Source organism: Mustelus asterias, chromosome 14 (genome assembly GCF_964213995.1).
Source record: "Mustelus asterias chromosome 14, sMusAst1.hap1.1, whole genome shotgun sequence".
In the NCBI taxonomy this organism is placed as follows: Eukaryota; Metazoa; Chordata; class Chondrichthyes; order Carcharhiniformes; family Triakidae; genus Mustelus; species Mustelus asterias.
The window spans coordinates 103,524,208-103,539,396 of NC_135814.1; the positions used below are offsets into that span (position 1 = coordinate 103,524,208).

Here is a 15,189-nt window from a genome sequence, read left to right on the forward strand (position 1 = left end):
ATGAGTTTAAATCGCCAGAGCATTACTTATAAAACAGACCATTACCAACCAATCTAATATAAAGCAAAGACATGGCTGCATTCAGCGGACAAGCCAGGGCTCTGGCAATGAGGCCACGCACAAGGGTAACTATAATATTACGGCTCTAATGATAATAACATGGCCATTTCTTTCTGGGAAATCATAGGATCTCTACAGTGCAGAAAGAGGCTATTTGGCCCTTCGAGTCTGCACCGACAACAATCCCACCCAGGCCCTATCCCTGTAACCCCACATATTTACCCTGCTAATCTCCCTGACAGTAAGGGGCAATTTAGCATGGCCAATTCACCTAACCGGAGCACCTGGAGGAAACCCACGCAGAGGCAGGGAGAATGTGCAGACACCGCACAGTGACCCGAGGCCGGAATTGAACCCGGGTTCTTGGCGCTGCGAGGCGGCAGTGCTAACCACTGCACCGCCATCAAGTGGGATCAATAACCCGAGTCAAAAAGGAAAGAGTGGGGAATTTTTGACTCCACCAGTTAAGACTAGAAAAGGCACAAGTGTCAATAATAAACTGAGAAAAGGCAGAATTGGCTCTGTTCCATATTAGTAGAATAGTTAGATGAAGACCTGGCAACGCAGAATCTTTAAACATGAACAGAAATGACTAAGATAAAATATATTCTTAAAGGGGCATTAATGAACAGAGGGCCATAAATAATGAAGATTAAAACTAGTCTGAGATTAAAAGGAATTCAATGTCGTCGCGACAATACTAAAATAAACCACAGGGAATACAGAAAGCATAGTGAAAGGCAGATTAGAAAGAGTTAATAAAAATATGAAAAGTTCTCAGGACTGAAGGAGAAAGTCTCCCTGGGGAGGATAATGGCAATGGGTGAAGTATTGCTTTTTTAAATATAGATGACGCTGGAAGTGTAGATGTACTCGACAAGGATATGAACAATTGTTAGAAGCAACTGAAGAAAATTAACTGGTTCTGAATACGTTAAGAACTCTGAATGGATCATTCACCGAGTCCCGGTGGCTACACCCTCACTGCCGAAAGGAATCGGAGGAAGAAGAACAAGAGACTATGGTCACAATTGTTCAATGCTCAAGTATGCATGGTGTTGATCTAACACTTTTCTTCAAAAAAAAAGGGAGAAGATAGTCAGATTAACCCTCAAATAAAGCTGTCTGACGTCTGCAATACGCTCTTAAAATCCATAATTAAAGATGGACAGCAACAGAATGGCACAGTGGTTAGCACTGCTGCCTCACAGCGCCAGGGACCCGGGTTCAATTCTGGCCTCGGTCACTGTCTGTGTGGAGTTTGCACGTTCTCCCCGTGTCTGCGTGGGTTTCCTCCGGGTGCTCCGGTTTCCTCCCACAGTCCAAAGATGTGTAGGTTAGATGGATTGGCCATGCTAAATTGCCCCTTAGTGTCAAAAGATGTGAGAGTTAGGTGGGATTAGCCATGGTAAATTGCCCCTTAGGTGTCCAAAGATGTGTAGATTAGTTTGGATTAGCAATGCTAAATTGCCCCTTAGTATCCAAAGATGTGTAGGTTAGGGGGATTAGCGATGGTAAATTGCCCCTTAATGTCCCGAGATGTGTAGGTTAGGTGGGATTAGCCATGGTAAATGGGTGGGTCGATTGCTTGTGTGGCTTTTGCTACCAAATAAACCTGTTGGACTTTAACCTGGTGTTGTTAAACTTCTTAAATGGGTGGATTACAGGGATAGGGTGGGATGCTTCTTGGAGAATCAGGGCCGACTCAATGGGCCAAATGGCTTCCTCCTGCACTGTAAGGATTCTATGATAAAGTTGGTGAGTGTTTAGAAATACTTGGATTAATCAAGAGCAGATATAACTATAGGGTTCGTGGTGGGAGATATAGGAAGGATATCAGAGGTAGGTTCTTTACGCAGAGAGTGGTTGGGGTGTGGAATGGACTGCCTGCAGTGATAGTGGAGTCAGACACTTTAGGAACATTTAAGCGGTTATTGGATAGGCACATGGAGCACACCAGGATGATAGGGAGTGGGATAGCTTGATCTTGGTTTCAGATAAAGCTCGGCACAACATCGTGGGCCGAAGGGCCTGTTCTGTGCTGTACTGTTCTATGTTCAGATAGCACAGGTTTGTAACGGTGAGTCTGGTTTGATTACCTTTTCGCGAAAAAAAATGTAACGCGAATGCAGAGGTGTACGAATGCTCAGAATGCATTTGATAAAGTATCTCACAGGAGATTGGTTGGAAAAAGTTGTATGGGAGCATAATGGGTACGACTTCAAAGTATACTGATGTCACAAAAGGTGACTTGGTTAACAGGGAGGAGAACTGTAAAACCTCAGGAAGGCAGACAGTGGGCAGATGTGTGGACGCATCTGAGCTCACACATCTTGGGAGGAAATACAAGGAATTAGCATGAACACTCAATGGACAGACACCAAAGGGTCAAGTACGTCCCAGTTCTGAAGAAACATAGTTGACCTGAAACATTAATCCTGCTTCTCTCTCCTCAGTTGCTGCCAGACCTGCTGAACATTTTCTGGTTTTCAGGGTGAAACAGGCTGTCAAATGTGTCAGGTTTTATAAATACAGATGTGAAAGAATGGACTTCCTTCGTACTTTGCAATGAAATCTGTCCGATTGGAAAGCCACAACATAGACACACACACAATTATTTTGCAACAACAGTTCCGGAAAGGCTGTTGGATCATTGACTGTACTAAACAGGGAAAACAAGCCGAAAGGGCACGCAAATCTTGGAGGCCGTGGCAAAAGCTATCGGTCGCGGATCACATACTCCTCTTGGTGGAACATACCACTAAATGGGGATGCTGTGTCCTGAAAGAGACAATTCTGTTGCTGGACATTTCTTTATTAACAAGAAAAAAAGTAGCCAGTAATATCTGACGTAAAAATCATTTTCCCAGGAGTGAACTGGTGCCACTGATTGCGCAGGGTCTCCCTCTGGGAAATGTCCACTGTTTTTTTGCTAAGAGGCTGATGAGAACATTCGCAAAAAACTTAACTCACCCACGCCTCCCTTTCACATGCTTGTAAAGCTGATGAGGAGGAAATGGTGAGGGCCTTCCCGATTCAAAAGGACCACTTGCAAATGTAATTTTTTTTATTTATTAGTGTCACAAGTAGGCTTACATTAACACTGCAATGAAGTTACTGTGAAAATCCCCTAGTCGCCACACTCTGGCGCACATTCGGGTACACTGAGGGAGAATTTAGCACGGCCAATGCACTTAACCAGCACGTCTTTCGGACTGTGGGAGGAAACCAGAACACCCGGAGGAAACCCACGCAGACACAGGGAGAATGTGCAGACTCCGCGCAGACAGTGACCCAAGCCGGGAATCGAACCCGGGTCCCTGGCGCTGAGAGGCAGCAGTGCTAACCACTGTGCCACCCCGGTGTGGGTCTGTGGCAACATATCACCAGGACCACTCCCGAGGACAGCAGAAGACGAAACTGCATTTCTTAAATAAGAAGAGCATAAAGCCAGGCAGACATATTATTGTGCAGTAACAGTTGCTAGGAACACAAACAATAATAACCACATTCACACTCTTCACTGGGATCCCTTTGAAAATGGGAATGGGTGGATGAACAATACTCAGCTGCGATGCTCTTGGAAAGAAATATCAAGTTTATCATTTCAGCTTTACATTGGTGATCATCTGGCTTCGGCTAAACAGGACAGGCAGCAGCTGTAACTAATAATCGTGGGCAGCATGGTGGCACAGTGGTTAGCACTGCTGTCTCACAGCACCAGGGACCTGGGTTCAATTCCAGCCTCGGGTCACTGTCCATGTGGAGTTTGCACGTTCTCCCCGTGCCTGCGTGGGTTTCCTCCGGGTGCTCCGGTTTCCTCCCACAGTCCAAAGACGTGCAGGTTAGATTGATTGACCATGCTAAATTGCCCCTAGTATCGGGGGGACTAGCAATGTAAATATGCGGGGTTATGGGAATAGGCCCTGGGTGGGACTGTGGTCAGTACAGACTCGATGGGCCGAATGGCCTCCTTCTGCACTGTAGGGATTCTATGAATAACTCTTAATAATCATCTCTTTCAAGTTGACCTGAAATTTCAACAGCTCTGCTGATAAAGGTCCAAATTCCTCAGGTCTGTAGAAAGGGTAGAATCATAGAATTCGTACAGTACAGGAGGCGGCCATTCAGCCCATCGCGTCTGTACCGACCACAATCCCACCCAGCCCCTATTCCTGTAACTCCACGCATAAACCCTGCCAATCCCCTGATACTATGGTCAATTTAGCATGGCCAATCAACCTAACCCGCACATCTTTGGAGTGTGGGAGGAAATCGGAGCACCCGGAGGAAACCCACGCAGACACGGGGAGAATGTGCAGACTCCACACAGACAGTGATCGAGGCCGGAATTGAACCTGGAACCCTGGCTCACGGTCTCTTGATGACAATGTCATGCTTATGGTGCTGTTTGCTGCCACAGTATGCTGTGATATAACTTCTTTAGGTATCTCAGTGAGGAACACTTGAGCTCTGTCTATTTAAACATGAACCCTTTATTATTGGTTCCAAGGTGTGGTCATGCACGGAGCTGTTCCATACAGGCTGGCTGCCTGCAAGAGTTCTGCTTCCAGACTGTTCTTTGAGTCTATTACTGTTCCTCACACTGTAGGCAGCACTATGCCCCAGTCCCACGTTAACCCTTGCGCTGCCAAGCGCCACAGTCCAAAGATGTGTGGGTTAAGTTGATTGCCCATGCTAAATTGACCCTAGTGTCTGGAGATTAACAGGGCAAATATGTGGGGTTACGGGAATAGGGCCTGGGTGGGATTGTGGTCAGTGCAGACTCGATGGGCCAAATGGCCTCCCTCTGCACTGCAGAGATTCTACGATTCTTCTCTAAAAAAAAACTTTTTCAGCTATACGATTTTTACTTGCTATCACTGCTCCCTCATCTCAAGTCTCTGACTTTAAAAATTCAGACAGTCCTCAGGCTTGACAGTTTATCCACATCTCGGGCTGTCACCGTTGGAGGAATGGTAGCAATACTGGCTTGCTGCCACTTGTCCATCTCCATTTGATTCTCTCTCTGCGCTCCTTTGAGTTGCATTTCTTGTTATTAACAACTCGTTTGCTTTTTTCGGACCTAGTGTTTTGTCTTGTTCCATCCAAGAGGAATGCACACTCCACTCATTCCTCGCGTCAACTTGAATTTTACTTTACGCCCACCAAGTTCCTGCTGGACATTGACATTTTACAAAGGGAACCTTAATTTCCACTTCCACAATTCAAGCCAAATATTTGTTTACTTTCAAATCATTTTGCAAGCTTATGAATCTCTTTGTTCAGCTTAATGGTTTTCAGTGCATGAGACATCCAATGCTCTTTCTTCTACCAGTGCCTGGGCTTCTGTGTTGGATCTACAGTTTCCAATCTTGGTTCCATCTGTTCTTTCTCTGTCTGCAACAGAACTTTGTTCTTCTCCTTCATTTTGATCAGCCAGGTCCATCTCTGGCCAAGTCTCGATCTGTTTCAGTCCTGTGATTGTGCTACTAATGACTGCTTTATTCACTCAATGCTTGGAGAGAGTTCCACCACTTTTCCTTTCAATGCCTCCTCTTTCTTGTTCAACTGCTTCTTCAGCCTGTTTCAAGTAGCTTTCAGCTTCCTCCTGGGACCCTGAACATTGCTGAGTCTTCTCTGCCAACTGGTCCTTCAGCTTGTTCAGAGTGACGTGGAACTCATTTCTCTATAACCTTGACCATAGGAATTCTAGTAGCGTTTTACGACCTTTCGATAGGCTTTCCGTTTCTTTGCGAAGCTTCCGTGCTTCACCTTGAGCTTTCCTGTAATTCAGCAGTCACCTCGAGCGCCTTTTGTGGGTGCTTCCATTCTGCACAACCAAGAAATGAGAGTCTTCATTTCTTCAAGTCACTGAATGGCCACGCATTCGATCTTGAAGGACCATCAACTGTTCTTTCAGCTGTTTATTCTCTCGTATAATATACTACTTTTCTATTCTTCCTGCCAAAGTGGAAAGTTCACATTTTCGCACATTATACTCCATCTGCCACTTTTCTTCTGCCCATTCACTTAACTTGTCTATATGCTCTGCAAACTGTATCTTCCTCACAGCGTGCGTTCCTACCTATATCAGCGAATGTAACTATCATACACTTGACCCTTTCATCCAAGTCATTAATATAGATTGTAAATAGGTGAAGCCCTGTGACAGTCCATTAGTTACAGTCTGCCAACCCGAAAACAGCTCATTTATTCCGATTTTCTTGCCTCCTGTTAGCTAATCAATCCTGTATCCATGTTAGTATGTTACCCCCGAGCTTTTATCTTGTGTAGTAACCATTTGTGTGCCACCTTATGGAAAGCCTCTTGGAAATCTAAATGCACCACATCTACTGGTTCCCCTTTATCCACCCTGTTTGTTACATCTTCAAAGAACGCTAACAAATTAGTCAAACACAATTTTCCTTTTTTAAAGCCAATGTGACTCTGCCAGATTGTTTTTATGATTTTCTAAATGTTTTATGAATGGAATCAAGGAGTTTTCCTATGACAGACGTTAGGCTAAATGGTCTATAGTTTCCTCCTTTCTTTCTCCCCCCCTCATTGAATGGAGGAGTTACATTTGAGGTTTTCCAATCTGCTGGGACCTTTCCAGAACCAGGGAACTTTGGAAGATCACACCCAATGCATCGACTATCTCCGCAGTCACTTCTTTTAAGGCGATAGGTTGCAAACCATCAGGTCCAGGGCATTTGCCAGCCTTTACTCCCAATAGTTTTTCCAGTACCTTTTCCATAGTGATTGGTTTAAGTTCCTTCTTCCCTACCCCCCCTTAATTTTCAACTATTCTTGGATACTTTTAATTTGTGTTGCTACTCTATCTCCTGGTGCCCTCATGAGTTACCCCATTTATTGGGCTAGGCAAATCCTGTATGCTTGATAGCTTCCATATGAACGTACTGACAGAAATATCCTCTCTACATCTTATAGATTTTTCAGTTACTGATATTTCTTTAAGCTCAGTGCCATTCTTCACTCCGGTAAGGGCCCTTTGTCCCATATAGTCAGTAACCTACCTACACGGTATATGGTCACAATAAGGCACCTGGTTGAGTGTATTGATTCATAGAATCGTAGAATCCTACAGTGCAGAAGGAGGCCATTTGGCCCATCAAGTCTGCACCGACCACAATTCCGCCTGGGCCCTATCCCCATAACCCCTTGCATTTACCCTAGCTAGTCCCCCTGACACTAAGGGGCAATTTTGCATGGCCGAATCCACCTAACCAGCACATCTTTGGCCTGTGGGAGGAAACCGGAGCACCCGGAGGAAACCCACGCAGACACGGGGAGAATGTGCAAACTCCACACAGACAGTGAACCAAGCCGGGAATCGAACCCGGGTCCCTGGCGCTGAGAGACAGCAATGCTAACCACTGTGCTGCTCATAATTATTGTGATTTTTTTTTTGCATGCAACTCCCGAGCACCTTTGTTCAATCTTTCAGAAGGCAGACTGGTGAGTGCTCTACTGAGATAAAACTAACTGCAAACCATTATGATCAGAATGCAATTTTGACATCCATTTCCTACTATTACTCAGAACAGCATCAACGTCCACTTTGGGTTCAGAGTGAGGCAGGGGAACAGGATAGTGAAAAATTTCTTCTGGTTCAGCCGGAGTTCTTATCTGATTGGGCTATTTCTGTTGGCTTGGGTCATCTCACTGAAATTAAAAGGTTCGGATATTTTCCATGAACATCACACACTGCCTGTGAATATTACAACCCACCTCACCTAGTGAACTCAATCCAGTTCAAATCGTGGCCTATTTTCACGCACAACACCGTGGGGGTGAGAAATTTACACCAATTGCGAATTGAGCTGTGAGTTCAAGTTACTGAAGAAGGAAATTAAAGGCGGCTGTGTAAATGGGATTAAGGGGGAATTAAATTTGTTCCTGAGGCGAAAAGCGATTGGTTAAGAGTTGGGCTGATTCATGTGAAATAGTCAGACTTGCCTCACCAGATGGCTTTTCCCTGTTTCTACAAGTCCATCTGTTCTGTTATTCAATGTTAAAAATAACAGCTACAGTTGGAAAATGGGTATGGAATCACTCTCGCTCCCACTGATCAGTGCCAGCAGTTTCCCGAGTGTTTGACAGTCCTCATCGCTCGGTACTACACCCAACGGGTTAGCAAGGATGAGAGGGCATTATATTATGTCAATGCAAGCAATATGCAGAGCACTGAAGAACAGCCCGAGACCTGACTCCTTTTAATTACTGAGGCACTCCAGGGACCAACTTAATCTACATGCTGGAGCTATTCCTCAGATTCTTTGCTGTACATTAGCTCAGAGCAGCTGGAATGTGGATGTTGATAATCCTGACAGTGTTAACAGCGCACTCATAGCTGTAGGTGGCCGGGTTGGTAAAACACACCATCAATTTCTTTCTCTTTAAGGTTCTGCCCCAATCCTTTGTCCATCCCTCGACTCCCTCCCATTCAGTAACAGGATATCGTTCCCTAGCAGACTACAGCCAGATGATCTACATAAGGACATAAGAACATAAGAAATAGGAGCAGGAGTCGGCCATCTAGTCCCTCGAGCCTACCCCGCCATTCAATAAGATCATGGCTGATCTGATAGTGGGTTTAGTTCCACTTACCCGCCCGCTCCCCATAACCCTTAATTCCCTTATTGATCAGAAATCTATCTACCTGTGACTTAAACATCTTTAACAAGGTAGCCTCCACTGCTTCAATGGGCAGAGAATTCCAGAGATTCACTACCCTCTGAGAGAAGAAGTTCCTCCTCAACTCTGTCCTAAACTGACTCCCCCTTATTTTGAGGCTGTGTCCTCTAGTTCTTGTTTTCTTTCTAAGTGGAAAGAATCTCTCTGCCACTACCCTGTCTAGTCCCTTCATTATCTTATATATCTCCATAAGATCTCCCCTCAGCCTTCTAAACTCCAACGAGTACAGTCCCAATATACTCAATCTCTCCTCATAAGCTATCCCTCTCATCTCCGGTATCAACCTGGTGAACCTTCTCTGTACTCCCTCCAAGGCCAATACATCCTTCCGCAAATAAATGGACCAAAATTATACACAGTACTCCAGTTGCAGCCTCACCAGTACCTTGTACAATTGCAGCAAGACCTCCCTGCTTTTATACTCCATCCCTCTCGCAATAAAGGCCAACATTCCATTTGCCTTCTTGATCACCTGCTGCACCTGCAAACTGAGTTTTTGCGATTCATGCACAAGGACCCCCAGGTCCCTCTGCACAGTAGCATGTTGTAATTTTTCACCATTTAAATAATAGTCCATTTTACTATTATTCCTTCCCAAGTGGATAACCTCACACTTGTCAACGTTATACTCCATCTGCCAGATCCTCGCCCACTCACTTAGCCTATCCAAATCTCTCTGCAGACTTTCCGCATCCTCCACGCAATTCGCTTTCCCACTCATCTTTGTATCATCCGCAAACTTTGTTACCCTACACTCGGTCTCCTCCGCCAGATCGTTTATGTATATGGTAAACAGTTGAGCCCCAGCATCGATCCCTGTGGCACGCCACTAGTCACCAACTGCCATCCAGAAAAGCACCTATTTATTCCAACGCTCTGCTTCCTGTTAGATAACCAATCCTCAATCCACACTAACACTTTACCCCCAACTCCGTGTACCTTAATCTTCTGCAGCAACCTTTTGTGAGGCACCTTATCGAACGCCTTCTGGAAATCCAAAAACACCACATCCACCAGTTCCCCTCTCTCAACCGCACTCGTTAAATCTTCATAAAAATCCAGTAAATTCGTCAAACACGACTTTCCCTTCATGAATCCATGCTGCGTCTGCTTGATCAAACCATTTTTTCCCAGGTATCCTGCTATTTCTTCTTTAATGATGGATTCCAGCAATTTCCCAACTACGGACGTTAAGCTAACCGGCCTCTAGTTACCCGCCTTTTGTCTACCTCCTTTTTTAAACCGTGGCGTCACATTAGCTGTTTTCCAATCAGCCGGCACTTCCCCAGAGTCCAGCGAATTTTGATAAATTATAGCCAACGCATCCGCTATTACTTCTGCCATTTCTTTCAGTACCCTGGGATGCATTCCATCCAGGCCTGGGGACTTGTCTACCTTTAGTCCCATTAGCCTACCAAGCACTACCTCTTTAGTAATAGTAATCGTTTTAAGGACCTCACCCCCTACAGTCCCACGACTATCAATTTTCGGTAAGCTATTTGTGTCCTCTACCGTGAAGACCGACACAAAAAACTTGTTTAAGGCCTCGGCCATTTCCTAGTTTCCCATTATTAAATCCCCCTTCTCGTCTTCTAAGGGTCCAACATTTACTTTAGCCACTTTTTTCATTTTTATATATTTGTAAAAACTTTTACTATCAGTTTTTATATTTTGTGCTAGTTTAGTTTCATAATCTATCTTATAGATCTGCCCCAGATCTCAGTCAGTAAACCCAGAAGATTCAGCCTGCCATTCGCTGTTTACAGCCAAACCAACACCAGGAACTCAGTAACATGCTGACGTCAGCTGGAAGGCTGATCCTCTTCTGGTACGTAACAGCACCAATCATCAATTCCCTCCGTCTCTTTTAAGAGGGATAGTAAGAAGTCTCACAACACCAAGTTGAAGTCCAACAGGTTTATTTGGTAGCACGAGCTTTCGGAGTGTCACTCCTTCTTCAAGCGAGTGAGGAGTTGTGTTCACAAACTGGGCATACATAGATACAGACTCAATTTACAAGAAAGTAGTTGGAATGCGAGTCTTTACAGATAATCAAGTCTTTACAGGTACAGAGTGGAGAGAGGGTTAAGCACAGGTTAAAGAGGTGTGAATTGTTTCCAGCCAGGACAGTTAGTGAGATTTTGCAAGCCCAGGCAAGTCGTGGGGGTTACAGATAATGTGACATGAACCCAAGATCCCGGTTGAGGCCGTCCTCATGTGTGCGGAGCTTGGCTATTAGTCTCTGCTCAGCGACTCTGCGTTGTCGTGTATCATGAAGGCTGCCTTGGGGAACGCTTACCCGAAGAACAGAGGCTGAATGCCCGTGACTGCTGAAGTGTTCCCTGACAGGAAGAGAACACTCCTGCCTGGTGATTGTCGAGCGGTGTTCATTCATCCGTTATCGTAGCGTCTGCATGGTCTCCCAATGTACCATGCCTCGGGCCATCCTTTCCTGCGGCGTATTAGGTAGACAACGTTGGCCGGGTCACAAGAGTATGTACCGTGTACCTGCTGGATGGTGTTCGCACGTGAGATGGTGGCATCCATGTCGATGATCCGGCACGTCTTGCAGAGGTTGCTCTGCTGGGTTGTGTGGTGTCGACACAGCAACCTCTGCAAGACGTGCCGGATCATCGACATGGATGCCACCATCTCACGTGCGAACACCATCCAGCAGGTACACGGTACATACTCTTGTGACCTGGCCAACGTTGTCTACCTGATACGCTGCAGGAAAGGATGTCCCGAGGCATGGTACATTGGGGAAACCATGCAGACGCTACGACAATGGATGAATGAACACCGCTCGACAATCACCAGGCAGGAGTGTTCCCTTCCTGTTGGGGAACACTTCAGCGGTCACGGGCATTCAGCCTCTGATCTTTGGGTAAGCGTTCTCCAAGGCGGCCTTCACAACACACGACAACGCAGAGTCGCTGAGCAAAAACTGATAGCCAAGTTCCGCACACATGAGGACAGCCTCAACCGGGATCTTGGGTTCATGTCACACTATCTGTAACCCCCACGACTTGCCTGGGCTTACAAAATCTCACTAATTGTCCTGGCTGGAGACAATACACATCTCTTTAACCTGTGCTTAACCCTCTCTCCATTCGCATTGTCTGTACCTGTAAAGACTCGCATTCCAACCATTATCTTGTAAATTGAGTCTGTGTCTATGTATGCCCTGTTTGTGACTCTTCACTCACCTGAAGAAAGAGCGACACTCTGAAAGCTCGTGCTACCAAATAAACGTGTTGGACTTTAACCTGATGTTGTGAGACTTCTTACTGTGCTTAACCCAGTCCAACGCCGGCATCTCCACATCATGGCTTCCATCTTTTAAGAGGTCCATTGCTCTCAGGAAAGCAAATCCATCTGGGTTTTGGATTTGTACTCTAGGCACATTACCGGGCCTCAGACCCATTTCACAGAGGATCAATCCTTCCACAACATCTGAAGTGTATGTACAGGCAGCACGGTGGTTAGCATTGCTGCCTCAGAGCTCCAGGGACCCGGGTTCGATTCCCGGCCTTGGGTGATTGTGTGTGTGGAGTTTGCACGTTCTCCCCGTGTCTGCGTGGGTTTCCTCTGGGGGCTCCGGTTTCCTCCCACACTCCAAAGATGTGCAGTTTAGGTGGAATGGCCATGCGAAATTGCTCCTTAGTGTCCCAAGATGTGTGTGTTAGGGGGATTAGCGGGGTAGTGTGGGGTTACAGGGACAGTGTCTGGGTAAGATGCTCTGTCAGTGAGTCAGTGCAGACTCGATGGGCCCAATGGCCTCCTTCTGGAGGGATTCTATAATCTCTTCGCTGCACAGTATCTCAGTCATTTATATCGAGGCCAGATCCTAGTGGCTGCATTGTGACCACACACCAGAGGGTAGCACCCATCTCTAGGCTGAGGCTGTAAATTGCCAAATCAATATATTAACTAGAAAATCAAAATGGAAAGGAGGAATTAGAGAGCCTGGGATTCCAGCAACAGCTTAAATAGCCATCACAAAATCATGATTAAAATTTCATTGCAAACAGAAGTGGATGTGACATCTCAATCCACAGGAATCCCTGTGGATCTTCTCTCCAAGGTTAGCGAGATGACAGTCAATTTGAACAAGACACACGAGAAACATTCTCCTTTGAAAATGGCAGAACTTAAATATATACCTCAAAGCTAAAACAGACCCGCTAAACACATATACAAACAATACCAAGAAGATGCTTGGATTTGACTTAAATGGTTTTGGCTCCTTCCTTCAGTAGCTGATGCAGACATGTCTGAGCTGGGATCGATCTGTGGGCCTATTCTCTGATTTAAACTGATTTTTAAAAGTCATAAAGAGAGACCAAAAGAATGAAACGGTAAGTTATACGATATGGAGATGCTGGCGTTGGACTGGGGTGGGCACAGTGAGAAGTCTCTTACAACACCAGGTTAAGACTTCTTACTGTTAAGTTACACGTTCAACTGGCCATGGGTGCAGTATTTGTTTATTTATTAGTGTCACAAGTAGGCTTACATTAACACTGCAATGAAGTTACTGTGAAAATCCCCTAGTCGCCACACTCCAACGCCTGTTTGGGTGCACTGAGGGAGAATTTAGCACGGCCAATGCACCTAACCAGCACGTCTCTCGGATAGTGGGAGGAAACCCACGCAGACATGGAGAGAACGTGCAGACTCCGCACAGTGACCCAAGCCGGGGATTGAACCCGGATCCCTCACTGCCGTGAGGCAGCAGTGCTAACCACTGTGCCACCCACAATGCAATAACAGAGAAAAAGTCCATCGAAGCAGTCCGTTACAGTATGGAAACACCTCATCAAACTACAGTCTGTTCCAGTACAGAAACAGGCCATTAGACTCATTAAGACGGTAACTGTATCCACCTCCACATTAGCTCCCTGGCCTTTTCCTTCTCCCAGTATTTTGATCCCTCCCAACTGTCTTTAATATTCTCTTTTCCAGCAACTCTCCATTCCACTCCATTCCACTCGAATCCCGGCTCGGGTCACTGTCTGTGTGGAGTTTGCACATTCTCCTCGTGTCTGTGTGGGTTTCCTCTGGGTGCTCCGGTTTCCTCCCACAGTCCAAAGATGTGCGGGTTAGGTTGATTGGCCATGCTAAAATTGCCCCTTAGTGTCCTGGGATGCGTAGATTAGAGGGATTAGCGGGTTAGGGATATGGGGGTAGGGCCTGGGTGGGATTGTGGTCGGTGCAGACTCGATGGGCCGAATGGCCTCTTTCTGTACGGTAGGGTTTCTATGATTTCTATGAACTCTCTCTCTTGTGAAAGCAATCACACATTCTGAATTCTACCTTTTAACCTCCCTCTGAGTGAAGGCTTTTTTTCTCTAGCCTTGCCTTTCATACTATACGCAATTACCTTGAGTTTGTGTGCCTTTTATCCCTGCCTCAATGATCGATGGAAACAACTATTTACCTGTTCTGACATTCCACTCACAGTGACTCACTGGCAAATGGTTCTAAATACATTGTTAAAATTCAGTGCAGGTCCTTGTTCAGTACACACTAACACAGTCACTCCTACCTCTCACACTCTTGCCAATTCTCTGGGCGGACAATATTTCTCTACCAGTAAAATCCTGAATAGTAACTTGCCCCATACAACTCTACAATCCTTTAAATCTCTCATTGTCGGCCTTCCAAATGTCATAATACTTCTGCAGCTGTTGCTCTGTTCATTCACTCCATTATTTAAATTGAAGCCTATATCCCCAGTAAAACCCACACGCTAACCAACCTTTAATTTCCTCTTCGAATGGTGTCCACCTTTGCTCCCTCAAGTCAAAGAGGCACAACATGCACACATCTTCACACAGCCTGTTTAAGTCATCCATCTGGTTGGACTACATTAAACGAGTCTTGCTCAAACGAGTCTTCCCAAGTTTTCCTCCCTTCTATTAAAACCACTACAAAAGTCTGAGGTCACCTACCAACCGACTCAAGAACAGCTTCTTCCCTACTGCCATCAGACTTTTGAATGGACCTACCTTGCACTAAGTTGATCTTTCTCTACACCCTAGCTATGACTGTAACACTACATTCTGTACTCTCTCCTTTCCTTCTCTATGTACGGTATGCTTTGTCTGTTTAGCATGCAAGAAACAATACTTTTCACTGTATACTAATACATGGGACAATAATAAATCTAAATCAAATCACTCACTCCTCCACGATAACCCATCCTAGCTCCTTCATTACAATCCATCCCCTTAAATCCCACTCCCAGCCCTTCTACTCCATCTTGTCGCCAAGATTGAGAATATTTGTTGAGCTGCAAAAACAGGACCTGACTGGGAAGTTTGGTTTTCAGCCTTCTGGAGACCAAGTCCAGTCCATCTAAGTTGACTTTGCAGTAGTTTTGCCTGAATGCTTGTGGAGCTC

General features: G+C 45.6%; 1 protein-coding gene across 1 annotated transcript in view; it reads right to left on the reverse strand.

Annotated features, from left to right (window-relative positions):
- ube2f (ubiquitin-conjugating enzyme E2F (putative)) overlaps nucleotides 1-15,189 on the reverse strand; it is a 152,290-nt gene that overhangs the window by 54,928 nt on the left and 82,173 nt on the right. The gene's annotated exons all lie outside the window — the stretch shown is intronic.